This window comes from Trachemys scripta, chromosome 9, assembly GCF_013100865.1.
Source record: "Trachemys scripta elegans isolate TJP31775 chromosome 9, CAS_Tse_1.0, whole genome shotgun sequence".
NCBI lineage: Eukaryota > Metazoa > Chordata > Testudines > Emydidae > Trachemys > Trachemys scripta.
Genome location: NC_048306.1, coordinates 20,413,396 through 20,431,510, shown reverse-complemented (window position 1 = coordinate 20,431,510; position 18,115 = coordinate 20,413,396). Strand labels below are relative to the sequence as shown.

At 41.5% G+C, this 18,115-nt stretch overlaps 1 protein-coding gene and 1 long non-coding RNA gene across 3 annotated transcripts in view; one reads left to right on the top strand and one right to left on the bottom strand.

Annotated features, from left to right (window-relative positions):
• LOC117882542 overlaps nt 1-15,066 on the top strand; it is a 38,990-nt gene extending 23,924 nt beyond the window's left edge. The window contains exon 3 of the long non-coding RNA XR_004647037.1: nt 14,532-15,066. This is a non-coding gene — a long non-coding RNA (uncharacterized LOC117882542). The remainder of the gene's footprint in view (nt 1-14,531) is intronic.
• The window catches only part of NEXMIF (neurite extension and migration factor), a 231,997-nt gene that overhangs the window by 169,852 nt on the left and 44,030 nt on the right, over nt 1-18,115 (bottom strand). The gene's annotated exons all lie outside the window — the stretch shown is intronic.

Sequence of the window (18,115 nt, the reverse complement as noted above, 5' to 3'; positions counted from 1 at the left end):
ATCAAACATTTCAAAATTTAAAACCACCATCAAGAATTCCCCCCTCTGGACTTTCCAGTGCAAACTGTCATAGCAATGAATGCCTTATAGATTGTGCGCCTTGTGGCAAGGACCATCTTTACAGCACACTGCTATTATTTATTTAAAATAATACTAGGTCATCATCCAAAATGCCCAATATTGGTCTGGTCAGCAAGGGAAACTATATTCTTTCCTTGGAGGTGAATGCACTCTGACCTAATAGGGTAATTCTATCTTTAACTTCTAAGACACAAAAGGTTATTTTTATTATTCAAACCAAACTTCCAGACAACACAAAAACTGGGTTAAAGCTGAAGTTAAACACTCACCTTTAAAAGTCTGATCCTTTCGAGCAGCACCATTCAGACCTACACAGTGAGTATCTTAATCAAGACTTCAAAATAAAATCTCAATATTTAATCCTTAATCCTACCATTGATCAAAACTTGAAAAAATATGTAGTTTGCATGAAAGAAAAAAAAAGATTTTAGCTTTCCCTCAGTTTGAGAAAGTAAAGGATAATCTACAATGATTAAGAAAGTTTTGATGGTTTAACGTGCTCAAGTTGTCATTTTATTTTTATATTAGCCACATTTTATTAAATTACTTGTCTCAAAGATAAGACAGATTTATACAAAAAAGATTATTACTATTTCCTGTCTTAAGAACAGGTGCATTTTCAGCATACATAGCTTACTAACCAATATTCACTGTAGTCGATTTAAAATTTAGACATGAACAAGTTCTAATTGAGTTTGTCCTTGAAAATTAATACAGTTCCAACAAAGATGTCTATTTGTTTAGATATCACCTGTATAAAGATCATTAATAACACAACAGAAGATAGGTCAAATCTAAGGGAAATGTGCAAATACAGGCAAAATAACAAAGGGATATCAACTCCTTACGATGCAGGACCAGTTTGTATCTCACCAACTATAAATTCCAAGGGTTAGAGTCTGTCTTGTGTCTCTCAACCCAGGAGGAAGGGGCAGCTAAGGTGGCACTAAGCAGTGTCTTGTGTTTTCAGCCTCCCAGTCCTTAGCTATCTGGGGCCGGGGCAGCACGCATTATGATTTAGACAGTCCTGTAAGGATGTCTACATTGTAACAGCCTCCCTACCCTGCCCTAAACTCAGAATTTCTGCAGATTTGCATGCTGTAGCCCCACCCACAACAGGCCTCTCCCCTCTCCAGGATAGTCCCTATGGCAGGGCTTGCCACGGGGACCCAACTTCAGAAGATAACCTGTAATAGTTTCCCTCAGTTCCTGCACCAGGAGAATTCTCCTTCAGCTGGGTCCTTTTCCCCTCTTAGAGTACAACCGAGAATGCTGTACATGCTCAAATTCCATACAAAGCATTACAATTTATGAAACATTTAAGATAATGGGACATCATGAACTTGAAATCTAGTCAATTTTTTTTTAAAGAGTTAAACATAGTTTCAGATGTTACATCAGCCTCAAGTCACTTTACCAATTTTTGTGCTTTCAGAAACACCTTTTCTATTTTTTAAAATGTTTCTCTTTCCCTGTTGTATGTGAATGACCCACAGAAATAAAGGGGGAAACTTATTATTATACCAGGTTGGAAGCTGCGAAACTCAGTATACAAACGCACAAAATAAATTAGAAAAAAAGAATTTTTACCCTCTGAGCACTTTCCGTTACAGTAACTGCAGGTCTTACTTGCAACAGTATGTAAACAAACAAACAAACAAAAAAAGTCAAAAAGAAATTGTGATTTTTAAGTTGACTGATCCCTGTAAAGTAATTGTACAGTTGCATCAGGCAAGGCCCAAATACACAGTATGCATTTATAACTGAACGGGAAATGGTATTGTAAATTATATTCCCAGGTACAGAAACGAGGAAAAGAAGAAAATTAGAGGTCAGGATTTTTGTTTAGTTTTGTGATTTTGTCGTCTTTTAACTCTAGATAGCTGATTCTTTAAAATGGTTTTCTAAGGCTCTCAAACCCACACACCGCCCAGCAAAATGAAAGGTGTCATTATGCCTGTGAGGGTTTACAGCAGGCTGCAAAAGAGCGGAACCTAAGGACATGATAACCATGTTGTCTCTGAATATTTTTTGTGAAGACTATCCTGAGCCACAAAGTTTGGATTGTGATCTACCTTCCCCCGCAAAGTCTGAGCTGTTCAGAGGAAGGTCAAGGATTTACCAGTTTTTTGTTTTGCTTGTATGCCAGTCTAAAACCTATTCATTCCTTTATTTGTATTTAGCAAAATATATGAAATCTGAGATTTTATTTAAACCACATATGGCACTATGCTCCCCTCACCCAATATTTTTAGAATATAAAAGCAGGAGAACGGCCATACTGGGTCAAACCAATAGTCCATCTAGCCCAGCATCCTATCTTCGAACAGTAGCTGGCGCCAGATGCTTCAGAGGGAATGAACAGAACAGGGCAATTTATTGAGAGATCAATCCCCTGTCATTCAGCGGTTGCATCCCTGGCCATCTTGACTAATAGCCATGGTTAGGGAGTTCCTCCAAGAACTTATTCTAATTTTTTTAAACACAGTTATACTTTTGGCCTTCACAGCATCCCCTATCAACAAGTTCCACAGGTTGACTGTGCATTCTGTAAAGAAGGACTTCCTTACATTTGTTGTAAACCTGCTGCCTCTAAATTTCATTGGATGACCCCCTCGTTCTTGTGCTGTGTGAAGGGGTAAAGAACACTTCCTTGTTCATTTTCTTCATACCATTCGTGATTTTCTTTTCTATTTCTAACATTTGTCTCTTTTCTAAACTGAACAGCCCCAGTCTTTTTAATCTCTTATGGAAGCTGTTACATGCCCTTAATCATTTTTATTGCCCTTCTCTATACTATTTCCAGTTTCAATATATCTTATTGAGAGGTGGTGACCAGAACTGCACACAATATACAAGATGGGAGTGTATCATGGATTTATATAGTGGCATTATAATATTTTCTGTCTTATTATCTATCCCTTAATGGTTCCTAACATTCTATAAGCTTTCTTCACTGCTACTGCACATCGAGTTGAAGTTTTCAAAGAACTATCCACCCTGACTCCAAGATCTCTTTTTTGAGTGGCAACAGCTAATTTAGAACCAGTCATTTTGTTCATATAGTTGGGATTATATTTGCCAATGTGCATTACTTTGCATTTCACAACATTAAATTTCATCTGCCATTTTCTTGCCCAGTCACCCAGTTTTGTGAGATCCCTTCAGAATTCTTCGCAGTCAGCTTTGGACTTAACTATCTTGAGTAATTTTGTATCATCTGCAAATTGCCAACTCACCGTTACCCCAAATCAGTTATGAATATTCTGAACAGCACTGGACCTAGTACAGATCCTTGGGGGACTCCACTATTTACCTCTCTCCACTGTGAAAATGGTCTTTCTTTCCTATCTTTTAACTAGGTACTGATCCATGAGAAGGCCTTCCATCTTACCCCATAACTGCTTATTTTGATTAAGAGCCTTTAGAAATGGACCTTGTCAAAGGGTATCTGAGTACACTCTATCCACTGGATCAACCTTGTCCACGTTTGTTGACCCCCTCAAAGAATTCTACTAGATTGGTGAAGCATGATTTCCCTTTACAAAAGCTGTGTTGACTCTTCCCCAACATACCATTTTTATCTATGTGTCTGATCATTCTATTCTTTACTTTGGTTTCAACTAATTTGCCTGATAATGAAATTAAGATTACTGGCCTATAATTGCCAGGATTGCCTCTGGAGCCTTTTTTAATAATCGGTGCTACAATAGCTATCCGTCTGTTATCTGGTACAGAGGCTGATTTAAGTGATAGATTACATACCACAGTTAGTAGTTCTTCAATTTCATATTTGAAGTTGAATATTCAGAATTCTTGAGTGAATACCATCTGGTCCTGGTCACTTATTACTGTTTAATTTACCAATTTGTTCCAAATCCTCCTCTAATGACACCTCAATCTGGGGCAGTTCCTCAGATTTGTCACCTAAAAAGAATGGCTCAGGTATGGGAATCTCCCTCACACCCTCTGCAGTAAAGACTGATGCAAAGAATTCAATTATTAGCTTATCTGTAACGGCCTCGTCTTCCTTGAGTGCTCCTGTGGCACATCGATTGTCCAGTGGCCCCACTGCTTGTTTGGCAGGCTTCCTGCTTCTGATGTACTTTAAACAAATTGTTGCTGTTAGATTTTGTGTCTTTTGCTAGTTGCTCTTCAAATTCTTTCTTGACCTGCCTAATTATACTTTTACACCTTACTTGCCAGAGTTTATGTTCCTTTCTATTTTCCTCAGTAGGATTTTACTTCCAATTTTAAAAGATGTCATTTTGTCTCTAACAACCTCTTCTACTCTGCTTTTTAGCCAGGGTGGCATTTTTTTTGGTCCTCTTACAGTTACTCTTACGCCAGATTAAAAAGCAAAACAGTAAGAGGACCAAAAAAATGCCACCCTGACTAAAGAGTAGAAGAGGTGGTTAGAGACAAAATATATATAGTTTGAGCCTCTGTTATGGTGTTTTTAAAATGTTTCCATGCAGCTTGCAGACATTTCACTTGTGACTGTTCCTTTTAACAGTCTAACTAGCCTCATTTTTGTGTAGTTCCCCTTTCCCCCCACCCTTACAAAGATGTCAAATCTAATTACATTATGGTTGCTATTACCAACCAGTTCAGCTATATTCAGCTCTTGGACCATACCCTATGCATCACTTAGGACAAAATTAAGAATTCTCTCCCCCTCAAGTGGGTTCCAAGACTACCTGCTCCAAGAAGCAGTCATACAGTGCCACTCTCCCTCCAACGTGACCTACTCTGTCTTTCCTATATATTTTGTACCCTGGTATTACCATGTCCCTTTGATTATCATTGTTCCATTGAGTTTCTGAGATGCCTATTATATCAATATCTTCACTTAATACCAGGCACTCAAGTTCGCCCATTTTCGTATTTAGACTTTTTGCATTTGTGTAAATCACTTATAAAATTTGTCACTTTTTTGTTGTCTGCCTTCGTGTGATGTAACTGAATAGGACGCTTTTTCTTTTGACTGTTTCTCTTCAGCTCCTGTCTGTACTTTATATCCTAGTAAAGAGGAGAGGCTACAAGTTGATAGAGTGTCCCTTTAGTAAATCCTCCCCAAGGGATATGTCTGTCAAACCATGGGCTCCACCACACCAGTCGCCTTTCCCCCAGCCCTTAGTTTAAAAAGTAAATCCACAACCTTTTCAATTTTACATGCCAGCAATCTGGTTCCATTTTGGTGTAGGAGAAGCCCATCCTTCCCGTACAGGCTCCTCCTTTCCTAAAAGGGTCCCCAGTTCCTAATAAACCTAAATCCCTCTTTCTGAACACCACTGTCTCATCCATGCATTGAGACCGTTTTACCTAACTGGCCCTGCACCTGGAACAGGAAGCATTTCAGAGAGATCCTGGGCTTTAATCTCTCACCAGCAGGCTAAATTTGGCCTCCAGGCCTCTCTGCTACATGTTTCACGACCACTGGCTCCTCCCCAGCACTGCACGTAAGTCTGCCTAGATCAGGGGTCGGTAACCTTTCAGAAGTGGTGTGCCGAGTCTTCATTTATTCACTCTAATTTGAGGTTTCGTGTGCCCGTAATACATTTTAACGTTTTTAGAAGGTCTCTTTCTCTAAGTCTATAATATATAACTAAACTATTGTTGTATGTAAAGTAAATAAGGGTTTTAAATTTTTTAAGAAGCTTCATTTAAAATTAAATTAAAATGCAGAGCCCCCCGGATTGGTGGCCAGGACCCAGGCAGTGTGAGTGCTGCTGAAAATCAGCTCACTTGCCGCCTTCGGCACACATGCCATAGGTTGTCTACCCCTCGCCTAGATGTCTCAAGAGGTCTGCAGACTTTGCACCCAGCAGGCAATTCACCAAGCAGTTCTCCCAGACATCACACACTCAACAATCTCTATCTCTAATAATCGAATCCCCCATTACTATTCTATTACTTGTTTCTTCCTAATAACTCGGGTTATTAGTGCAAGATGATACCATACCACCATCTGGAAGGAGAGCCCCAACTATGGGATAGTTTCCCTCCGCTCCCACTTGATGCTCTCCTTCCCTGAGACTTTCATCCTCCCCAACAGCACAGAGGCTGTCAAACTGGGGATGGAATTGCTTTACTGTATCCCAGAAAGTCTCATCTACATACCTCTCCTCTCTGTCTCCCTTAGTTCCTCCAGTTCAGCCACTCTGATCTCAAGAGCCCATACTCTGTTTTTGAAGGCCATGAGCCCCTTGCACCAAATGCACACGTGGCAGCTGTGCACAAGATAGATAATCATACAGACTGCATTCAGTGCAATGAACTGGACAGCCCCCACTCTGCTGCTGGACTTCTGCCTGCAGGATTTTTACTCTTGCAGGGGCTTTTGTTTGTTTCTTTGTTCTTTGTGTGTGGTTTCTTTTTCACTGTATGTGAAAGAGAGAATAGAGACAAATACAGTAAAAATATTATGTGAATGGTTTTTTGGGGGGGAAGGGTGCGGTGTTATTGGCCTACCTTACAGAATGTTTATTAGGTGTATCTGGCTCTCAATGTTCCCTCACTAAACTCCCCTGTTTGCTGCTCCTATTCACTAACTCCTCTCTTTAACACAATTGTGGTTTTTTTTTTAAATGCTAAAAGGGTCCCACTATAGACTTATCGCAAAGGAAAAAAAAGCTGGAAATTGTACACATCAGTGATTTAGGCAGAGAGTTTAGTGAAGAGTGTAGAATTCATCGTTGTTCTTCTAAACAAACTGTCTTGTTTCATTAGCTAGGCAGTACATTGGTTTCACATGGCTAGATAATCATATTCTGTTCAAGTGTAGGGAGATCGTGTAAAATCAAAATACAGCACCTTGGACTCATTTATGTCTCTTCAAGAGAAGACAGTTCCACTGCCCCAGCCCTGTGAAAGTGAGTATGGGTGGGGGAGAGCGAGGGAGGGATGGAGTGAGTGGGGCAGGGTTTAGGGCCAGGGGCGGGGCTTCAGGGAAGGGAAGGGGTAGAGCCTGGGTTACACTTAAATTCAAAGTGATCTTGTGCGTAAAAAGGTTGGAGACCACTGCACTAGAGGAATCTGACAAATTATTCCACTCCTTGTCAACTTGGGGAATGGTAATAGGGCTTCTCTCTCCACTCCATGCAACTGCAAGCGGGTATTGAGCTTCATTTGCAAGGGCACCTCTAAGGCCATGTTTACTCGCAATGGGAGACAGCTATTAGATGACTGGCATGTCTCCTCTTCATTCCACCTGGAGAAACTTTCACCCTTTCTCCTCTGCTGAACAAGGCCCCAGTTTAGCAAAGAATTTTTAAGCACACGTTTAATTTTAAGCACATGTTGAACACCCTCCTTCTTCAGTAAGCCTTTAAGCACATATGTAAATCCATTTAAGGCAATGGGATTTATGCACATACTCAAAATACTTTACTGAACAGGGATGGGATTACTCAAATGCATGAAGTTCTTCCCAAAATTGGTACCCTAGAGCAGGAGGAGGAAGGTGATAAATGCTGAATTCCAAGGAGGTTAACACCTAATAAATAGCTGACATTCTTCACATTCCAAGGCTGCATCTTCACTGCAAAAAGTGAATGTGGAGCTACAGATAACTATCTCAATGTAAAATTCTAGTGGAGACAGGTAGCTTTTATCTCAGTGAATTAGTAGGGTTCAACCCTGTACTCACACTTGGGGTTTAAAGTTTTTACCTCCTTTTAGCTAGTCGAGATAAAAACCACACCCCAAAGATTTAGCACAGGCAAACTCCTTTTCACCATTTCACTAAAGCAATGTTTATCATGAGCAGGCTCTGCTACGTAACACAAGACAAGGTTTGACCTCTTTACAAAAATATTTTGTGTTGGAGCATAATTGTGAACAACTGATGGTCAGCATTGTGTCCTCTAAGTCAGTTGTTCACAATCCTGTTTCAAACATGTTACATTTTTGCAATGTACACAAACCCCATAGATAAACAACTATAGTATTCTCTTTTACCAGGAAGGGAAGCGCATTTATACATGTTCTCATATCATCAAAAAAAAACCTTGCCATCACATGATCTTATTGACCCAGGGGGTGGGGGGGGGTATTGATCATCTGGCCTTCAAACAACCCCCAACCTCTCCAAGCTCATTGTCAAAAGCAAGCTCCCCACAGACCAGTACACACCAACTCAAAAAGTAGCACCAGAACCTACCATAACAAATGCAAAACCTGCAGTAATATCTCCACTGCTACAATGATCAATACCCCCAACACCACACTTTTCAAGATCTATGGGTTCTACATATGCCTATCACAACATGTGGTGTACCTCATCTAGTGCACTAAATGATCCAATAACAATGTGAATGAAACAAAATAATCACTCTCAAATGATCTCGCACAGAAAAATGATAAAACACAAAAACTCCATGTCACCCATAGGCAAACACTTTTCACAAAATGATCACTCAGTCCTCGTCCTCAAAGGAGACCTCCACACCTTCAAAAGACGAGCGAGGGGACTTAAATTCCTAACTCTGTTAGATACCAAAAATCATGGACTCAATACAGACACCGGATTTATGGCTCATTACAACAATCTGTAACCCACGAACACTTCTTTGTCCTCCGACTGTAGAGGTGTTAACTCTCCGACTCACCTTGAATGATCTTTCGCAACAGTTGTTAACTCCTTATCTGTTCCACTTCCTATTGAGCTGTGATGCTCTGAGTAGCATTCCCAGGTCTGAAGAAAAGCCGTGTGTAAGCGCCAAAGCTTGTCTCTTTCACCAACAGATCTGGTCCAATAAGGGTATGGCTACACTGGCGCTTTACAGCGCTGCAACTTTCTTGCTCAGGGGTGTGACAAAACACCCCCCTGAGCGCAGCAAGTTACAGCGCTGGAGGTGGAGTACCTGCAGTGCTGGGAGAGCTCTCTCCCAGCGCTGGTGTGTGACCACACTCGCACTTCAAAGCGCTGCTGCGGGAGCGCTCCCACGGCAGCGCTTTGGAGTTTCGAATGCAGCCACGGCCTAAAAGATATTACCTCACCCACCTTGTCTCTCTAATGTCTATACAAAAGCAACCAACCATAGATGACTGAATTGTCCATCAGTTAGGGAGGACTGATTTATTATTTTTAAAAGTGAACTGACCGGGGACCATTCAGTTGTCCATCAGCTCCTATGCAACTCCGTGATCTTATTTACATTACTCTTAGAGACAAGGAGGGTGAGGTATCTTTTTATTGGACCAACTTCTGTTGGTGAAAGAGAGAAGCTTTTGAGCACCACAGAGCTCTTCTTCAGGTCTCTCTCATATCCTGGGACCAACAACGCTACAACACCACTTTCATTGCCCTTCTTACACACACTCACTTGTGTCTTATCTCAGATGAAAAGACAAACTCTTTGGAGAAGGAACCACATCTATCTATACCTCGCATACTGATACCTCCAATCTTGAATGGGGTTTGTGGGTGCTACTGCAGTACAAATAATACACAACAATGAAATAATAAATTCTGAAGCATTGTTACATGTAGGGGGACACTATCAATGTGGTGGGTTTTTTTCCTCTTTTTTAAATGACTAATTTTGGCTGGGATTTTCAGAAGGCAGTTGGCATCCAAATGGTATGTAGCTCCATTAGGCTCCTCTGAAGTCCCAACATTAAAAAAATCCAGCTGCTGTTGAGAACTCCTCTAAGTAGTAAATCCTGAATTTTTGCATAAATCCTTAAAAAATGTGTATAAGGGATTTTCCACTCTTCTTTTGATGTTTCTAAGAGTCCTTTCAGAAGGGAGAAAATGACTGATAATACAGGAAAACAGTGAAACTGTCCATACACAAAGAACCGTCAAAAGCACAGATTAAAAGTACACTCAAAAAAATTGCTAATTTCTTTCTATCACAATAACTTTGGGTGTTGGAAGTAACCATAGTACCTACAAAACTTTCAGGCAACAAGTGATTTGCATGTTGATGTCTCTTTAACCCCCAGTTAGTGGAAACGGAGGAAGATGAACGAGAAGTCTCATGCTGAGAGATAGGGTGCCTTTATGCATATTTATCATGAGCTAATACCTTTATGAAAGTCCTTGGAAATACTGCTTTAAAGATGGAATGCAAAGCAAAAAAAAAAAAGTGAGTTTTGACCTTTGCTAGCTCTTTATGTAGTATCAAGATCAACTCAAACTTCTTGTTTCTTCTCTCTTAAAAACAAAACATTTTTTCCTTTTGCTCTTACATTGGAATATCAGGCCCTTGTTTTTCCTCTCTTTGCTAAAAGATCCTGGAGGACTTGAATAAAGATGTCAACATCAAGCTGTAACCCAAAGTATGTCTACACTGCAGCTGGGAGCAGGCCTCCCACCCCAGGTAGACAGATGTCCTATTGTCTGTTCAAGTTGTCTGCTAAAAATAGCAGCGTGGACTTAACAGCACAGGCAGTGGCATGGACTATCCACCCCCGTTTAGACCCAGGGGGTCAGGCAGGCCAATAGGCGCCGACTCTGTGGGTGCTCCGGGGCCGGAGCACTCAAGGGGAAAAAATGGTGGAACCCCCTTATCAGCTCAGCCACACCCTCCCCAGCGCTTCCCACCCGCCGGTGGGCCCCACGGATTAGCGCCTCCCCCTCCCTCCCCACGCCTCCCGCTCACCGCAATCAGCTGTTTCATGGCACACAGGAGGCTCTTGGTGGGAGAGGGGAGGAGCAAGGATGTGGCGCACTCAGGGGAGGGGGCAGAACTGGGCAGGAAGAGGCGGGGCAGGGCTGGGGCAGGAAGAGGCAGGGTGGGAGCGGGGCTTGGGGGGAAGGAGTGGAATGGAAGCGGGGCCTAGGCCAGAGCCAGAGATGAAGAACCCCCTGGGGCACTTTGGAAAGTCAGCGCCTGTGGGCAGACCTATACTCCAGCGGCTAGCCCATGTCACAACATCCATGCTCTCTTTTAGCTCACTAGCTTAAACAGAGCTAGCATGTGTCTGTCTAGCCTGGCTGGGAGGCACACTCCCCGTTGCAGTGCAGACACACCCTAAGCTGCAGCAATCCCTCCTGCAATGAGAGATTCTGCATGCCCTTCCTCCCACTCTTTAGAAAGCAAAGACCTAAAATCTTACAAATATAAGACTCCACTCAAAACGCTACAGCGGCACAGTTGGAGGGCTGCAGCTGCACCGCTGTAGCGTTTCATGTAGACACTCACTACAGCAACAGGAGGGATTCTCTTGTCGTGGTAGTTTGTCCTAGATCGACACATTGCTGTCTACACCAAGAGTTAGGTCGGTTTAACTACGTTGCTCGGGGGTATGGATTTTTCACACCCACCTGTAAGTGACATAGTTGGGTCAACCTAACTTTTCTGTGGAGACCAGAAAGAAACAGGCAGAGGGGAAAAAAATTGTTGAAGAAAAGTGTGTAGCCACCTAGATGCAGCATGAAGTAGCAGCAAAAGCAAAATAAAATGTTTGCTTTCAGCTTTGCAGTTCACCATTAAGTAAAGACTTGGTACTGAATTAGAGAGAGTAAAGCAAGCCAAAGAGAAGAGATTCCAAAAGAAGTGCAAGTATTGAGGCTACATAATAACAAGCTAGGGAGCCCAATAAAGACTTTCGGAAGGCTAGGGGGGAAACCACTTAAGACAATTTCGTGATTATAGAAACTTCAAATACTGAATTATCCTGCAGCAGTTTCCTTGCGCTCTTCCCCTCCCCTGCAAAATAAAGTTTAAACCTGAGCACAAGCTAACAGTAACTGCAATTAAACTCTCTCCGTCACAAGCTTTGGTTTCCAGAACAAAGGTAAATCAGGATGGAGAAACAAAAATTGCTACAATTAACATGGTGAAAAGCCTTGATGTGACAAAAAGCTTTTCTGTTGTATGTGCTTCACCAAGTTAAGTTTGGGGTTTTGTTGATTTTATTTTTTAAGTTCCCAAGAGGGCAGGATATAATGAAACACAACCTACTTATTCTCAAAGTTCTCTCAGGCATTTCATCCTATTATACCATCCAAATGAAGTTTTAGTGTTTAAACATTTCACACACATCCTCCCTTCCTCCCTCCACGTTCCCCACTGTTTCAATGGTGAAAATCTCCAGGAAAAAAGCACTGAGAGCAGCACAATGCACATACCCAACATACCTAAGACAAGACTAAGGGTTTTTCTTTTTCCTTTGGTCACATCCTAAAGAGCCTCAACTCCCAATTATCTACAATTCCTTTTAGCTGTAGTTCCATTGTTTAGGTCTGTAGCTTTTCATACACCCAATAGAACATGAAGAGGTCTATCACAGTGCAGACCAAACTTTATACACCACACATGTAAAAGGCCTATTAAAACATGAGGATAGTTGACTATTTTACACACCAAAATAAAATATCCACCACAGAATCCACCCTTCACTTACAGGAATATTCTGAGATACTTCAGACATACATTTCAATATATTCTGTTTTGGCTCAGCGGAATTAAATAAATTCAATTTTTGACCATATCGAAGGTTTAGTTATGAATTAGGTAATTTTCATTTTTGCTGACAAATGTTTGTAAACTTATGCGGAGTACTTTTTTTTGTTACTGACTGAATTAAATGCAGGCGCCTGATTTGGTATGCTGCCATGCCGCCACTCACTAGAGTGGCTGTTTATACACTCCCCTACACCACGGGAGTGTCTCCTGTCACTGCTGCTTTCCTGGTCACCTCCAATGGTCTGTCTGTCAGTAGCTAGGGATGGGGAGTCAGCTGCCACAAGTCTTTCATCTGCCAGGGATAGGGGCCCCAGATGTTCTTCTAGTATCTACGAGTGGGCCCCAACACCTCCCCCAGGAGCGGGGCCCTCCTAGGACAGCCAGAGAGCACCCTGCTTGAATGACAGCAAAGGACACACACACACACACACACACACACACACAGACACTCTATCTCCTCTGATCAAGTGGATGGGGAATGAGATCTCTCTCTCTTTCTGAATGGACCCTAACCCACCTGAAGAGAGGCCTTAGCCTGACCAGAGATTATAGAGCTGCGATGACAAGCTCCCCCACCATCCCAGCAGATGGTTTTTATGGGAGGAGCTCATGCCATCACCTCCCCAAACACTGGCAGAGCCACAGTATAACGGCAGGGCTCCATCTCCTTAACTCAGCCCTGGTGACGACTTTACACTGGTGCCCCATGCAAACAATTCCCTTTCAGGGGCAATTCAAGGGTTTGATGTATTCATTTACAATTAATAAATTGGGCCTTTTAGACCTCTAGACACATGCATGTAACTAACACCAAAAAAGGACTAAACCAACAAAGCATCCACTATAGAGCGCTAAGAGGAAAAAAAATTAAGTGAGAATGACCCAGTTATTCGAGAGACCGCATCTCTCTCCGTACCCCATCATGGGGGTTAAAATCTGCTGGGCTGCTCTTGTTGACAGTCCTTGGGGTGTCATTGTTCAAAATGAAAGGCAGGGCATTCTCAATGGAAAGCTCCTGCCTGTCAAGCACATCGCAGCCACAGTTTGGCAATCTTTAGAGCTCAATACAAGCCATATTTATAGGAACAAGCCATTGGTTATTAATAATACATAGGTCTTAGGCAGTGCTTTTCATCAATAGTTTTCAAAGCACTTTACAAAGGAGGCAAGTATCATTATCACCATTTTACAGATTGGGAAACTGAGACAGAGAGAGCTGAACTGACTTGCCCAGTCACCCAGCAGACCATTTGCAGAGCCAAGAACAGGTCTCCCAGTCCAGTGCCCTATACTCTAGTCCACACTACCAACCTTAGCCTTCAAAACCAAGTATAGTTATTAATCTACACAATATTGCCTGTGACAAAGACCATTTTACGTCATGTCAGTTTTAACTGATAAGGTATACAGATGCCAAAGCAAAACTCTGCCAAAAAAGAAAAGTATAAATCAAGAATATCAGACTAGATGATCAAAATGGTCCCTTCTGGCCTTGTAATCTATGAATCATAATTCTGTCCTCCTCTAACAGGATTGGTGTTCAGCACCAAACAGATAATCAAGTGCTCAGATGGGTTTAAGAGTTTTAAAGCCAGACATCTGTAATAAAAGCTATCACAATCAACAAACTATTAAGAAGAGCAGTAATGGGATTATCTGCCAACACAAACAAAAGGATAAATACAAGCAAAACCATCAGTCCCTGAACTATAATTCTTGTGTATTTAAAAATCAGACTATGGCAAGGAGATTAAAAAGTCTCAGGATCAAATAAAAAGTTATTGATTGTCAAATTTTTACTTTAAAACAAAATACATGTTTAAGATCACACCTGAAACGTACTGCAGTAGTAGACCAGAGCTGCTGAGAAATTGTACTTTCCCCCTTCACATCAGTTGGCCCGGTGTGGGTGGGGGAGCATCGGAGGCATTGCTAGGGGGAAGTGACTGAAGGCTAAAGCTCACCTTACTCACTCTCACAACCATTACAACTATTTGATTTCACTAAGCACATACATGATATTTGCAGAAACCCTCAGCGAAAGGATCACAGATGCCAACCCCTAACATTGAAAGACAGGTCAACTCCTGCCTGGGTCTGACTCAGCATGACAATAAGGAATAGTTCAGATTACAGCTGAAGCCATGCTAACAACAGCAATATTTAAAACCAGTTATTGCCAACTTTAGTAGTATGGACAAGGCCAAAATGGGAATGCCCTTCCAGAGAATTTGAGATTTCGGATGCCAACACTTCTTGCAACATATGGGGCGTATTCATAAGTACTGCAGTACACAGAGAACTTCTACTGCATTAGAAGAAGGAATGTTAAAACAAAGAGTGATTGATTATCTTTCAATTATCTCTGCTGTTCCTACAATCCATTTGAAAATAAAGTTCTATATCTTAAATGTAACAATATTAGTGAGAGTTTTATTGTATCTTTACATTGAAAATGTCCAGTACTTACATTTTACAGAGAAAGAGATCTGAAATGTTCACACAGATCACATTCTTCCCATTCCCCACACACTCGGATGCACACAACACACCTGGGTGAATGGAGGGAAGGGGAAAAGGAATGTATGGTTTTATACTGTTTCATAGCCGCACTTGCCAGCACCTCCTTTACCTTTTTGTGTGTTCAATAAGGTTGCCAAGACTGAATCAAGATGAAAAACGTCAAGCTTGATACAATAACACTAACTTCACTTCAGTTTCAATCTAATTGCTGGATTCGTTTGAGTGCACAGAGAGAAAGGGGGACCCAGAAGGGCGGAGAAACTGTTTGCAGCTCCCACTTAATTCAATGGGAACCATGCTTCAGGTCCGGTGTAAATGCAGCTCTGTGAACCCAACGAGATGATTTTCATTGCTGCTCACATTAAATATCCATCCAACCATTACTAAAAGTCCACAGCTGCATGTCCGATGTCTGTCTCTTAGGGTCTGAACCACTGCCTGCTAAAGTCTGTGAAAAGACTTAATGGGTATTGCATCAGGCCCTCACTGCACAAAGAACCTAAAGGATGCCTTCAAGACTGGTAGGGTAGCCATGTGAAGGCAGGCCTCAGAGGAAGGTACATTGCAGCCTCTCAGATAAAGAAAGAATTTCAGAGGGCTACTTCCCCAAGAATAGTGGGAATTCAAGCACCACCTCCCCACATAAAACATCATTCAAATTGCAACACTCTCCACAGTAAGGTTTTCTCCCTTTCAGGCAACTCTCCTGAGCTAAGGCTCTAAACCCACTGGTTACAAACTCCCCTGAAGTCCATTGAAATTTCTCTCTCTCTCTCTCTGTACAGCACATACAATTATTAGCTCCCAAAGAAGAAGTATATAATAGAACAGAAGGCTCCATATTCATTTTCTTATGCAACTGTGCCTTTCTGCACACATGACTGAGGAGATTTTCTGCAAACAGTTTAGCTATCCACCTAATGCTTACTTAATGGAAGTGTTTTCAGAAAAACACTACAAGAATTTTCAAATAGAAACAATTAGCATTCACAGTAATTTGCATCTACTTTTCCCCCGTAAAAGCTGTGTGCTCTGCTTTAACATTAACCCCTACGTGTTCATTTAAGACTTGCGCAGGGGATTCAGCCACACAACTCCCATTAGAGTCCACAGGAGTAATTAAAGTCAATGATGAAAAGATTATACAGCAATTCTTGCAATTTAGGGGTACCAGTCTTTGTTTTTAAATGCATATTATGTCAGCAAAATGAGCAGCTCCGTCATGCTACAAGAATTCTCACCCGCACTTTTAAATATTGTTTTCCAATTCATTCTCATAGGCATCCACATAGCTATGCAATAGAATAGGGTTTAACTTAACTAGAAAAATAATTCATTGATTCATTCCCCCTTCACTTAAAGTACTTTGTATACATTAAAGGCTGAGGCCAAATGGCCAAAGATCCTGGGGATGCTGATAAACAGCCTCCAATAGCCTGTATTTTTGATGGATACCCATTTCAAGGCCTGGTACCTCATGAACCTTTATGCCCGGAAACTCATGCAGTATGCCATCGAAAAACAGGGAATTGTGACTTTCCATGTTGTAATACAATAACTTTGAGGGTTCATTAAAAATCAATCCCATACATTGGATTATACTCTTGCATGTCGATTGAGTCCTGTGCTCATAAACTAGCATGTGACCCAGGCCAATCTGCCCCGGGGACAGGCAATATTCACCAAGCTATGAACTATAGACAAAGGTGAGTGGTTGCAGGGTAAAGACAGGACTCACAAAATAATTCCTGTGAAACGGGATTGCACAGCTAAGATGCAGATGAGAGCCCTATCTCATTCAACACACCCAGTGCCCACCTCAATGAGGCAAGGCTGCATAGAAGTCCTTGGCAGTAGAGAAAGGGAATAGATGCTTGTGAAAACACAGTTTAATACTGCAGCCTAGCAAACCATTTCACAGGATGGACTTTATATCCCAATTTTCTTTTTTAAAACCCTACAAAATTCCATACACAAAGAAAATCTATGTTTAAATAACATTAAGACTGTATAGCACTCAGAATCTGAAGCTGTCAAAATTAAGGCCAGCTGTGTAATCTTAATTCTGACCGCTTCTTTACATGCATTACAATACAGTCTTTATGTGATCATATATTACCTTTTCTACAGAATCACTGCCTCCTTCAGTATGCAGGTTGGATGGCAAGCATGGAGTGAAGCAGGGACACATAACGAATGAGAAAGATTTACTCATCTGTGCCTTACTTGGTACTTAATTCTATTTTCAATGATGAGATGGCAAATTCTGAATTTACACGGGTGTTACAGAGACATTGTTTGGGTCCTCAGTGGACAGGATGGATGATGTGTTGTAAATTAGGCAGGAATCCAGGGGACCCGTCTCACTCAGTTTGCAGTTTGGATAGTTTGCAACGAATGAGGCTGGAGTCCAGTACCCCTTGAACAGCAAGGATAGAAATAAATTTGAACACTGTCCAAATAGTTTGTGATCAGTCAGTTAAAGGTTATATTGTAATGAGAAGCCAACTTAATGGGGTAAGCAACCTAAATGCTCTTAACGTGTTTTGTTGTTTTGGTCTGGTTTTTGAAAATGGAATGTATCATTAAAAATACAGAAAGCAACCAAATAATATTCTGTGGATAGAGTCACATTTCAACAATTTAAGAACAAAATATACAACATGCTGAACAATATCAGCCCCATAGAGCCATCTCCCAGGCAAGGCACATATATTCCTCTCCATCACCCCCACTTACTCGGGAAAGTCAACAGATTCTGGCACAGGACAGTGAGAAAAATGGATGTTAAAGCAGAACATGATGCCACTGAACACCCAGCTTCCCATTCCCAGAACATCCAGTAAGATGACTGAGAGCAAGAATAACCCATACAATCTCAAATGAAACAACTGTGCATAAGGAGAGAGAGAGAGAGATTGATTTCATAGGTAGACAGGGCTCAAAAACCATGATGGGAACCTATGCACAAATGATTCCTACTCTTAGCAGAAACGGCATATGTGAGAACACTTGCGTAGAACTATTCTCAGAGAGGATATCAGAGCATACCATGTAATGCCACTTTTGCAGCATATTTATATATATGG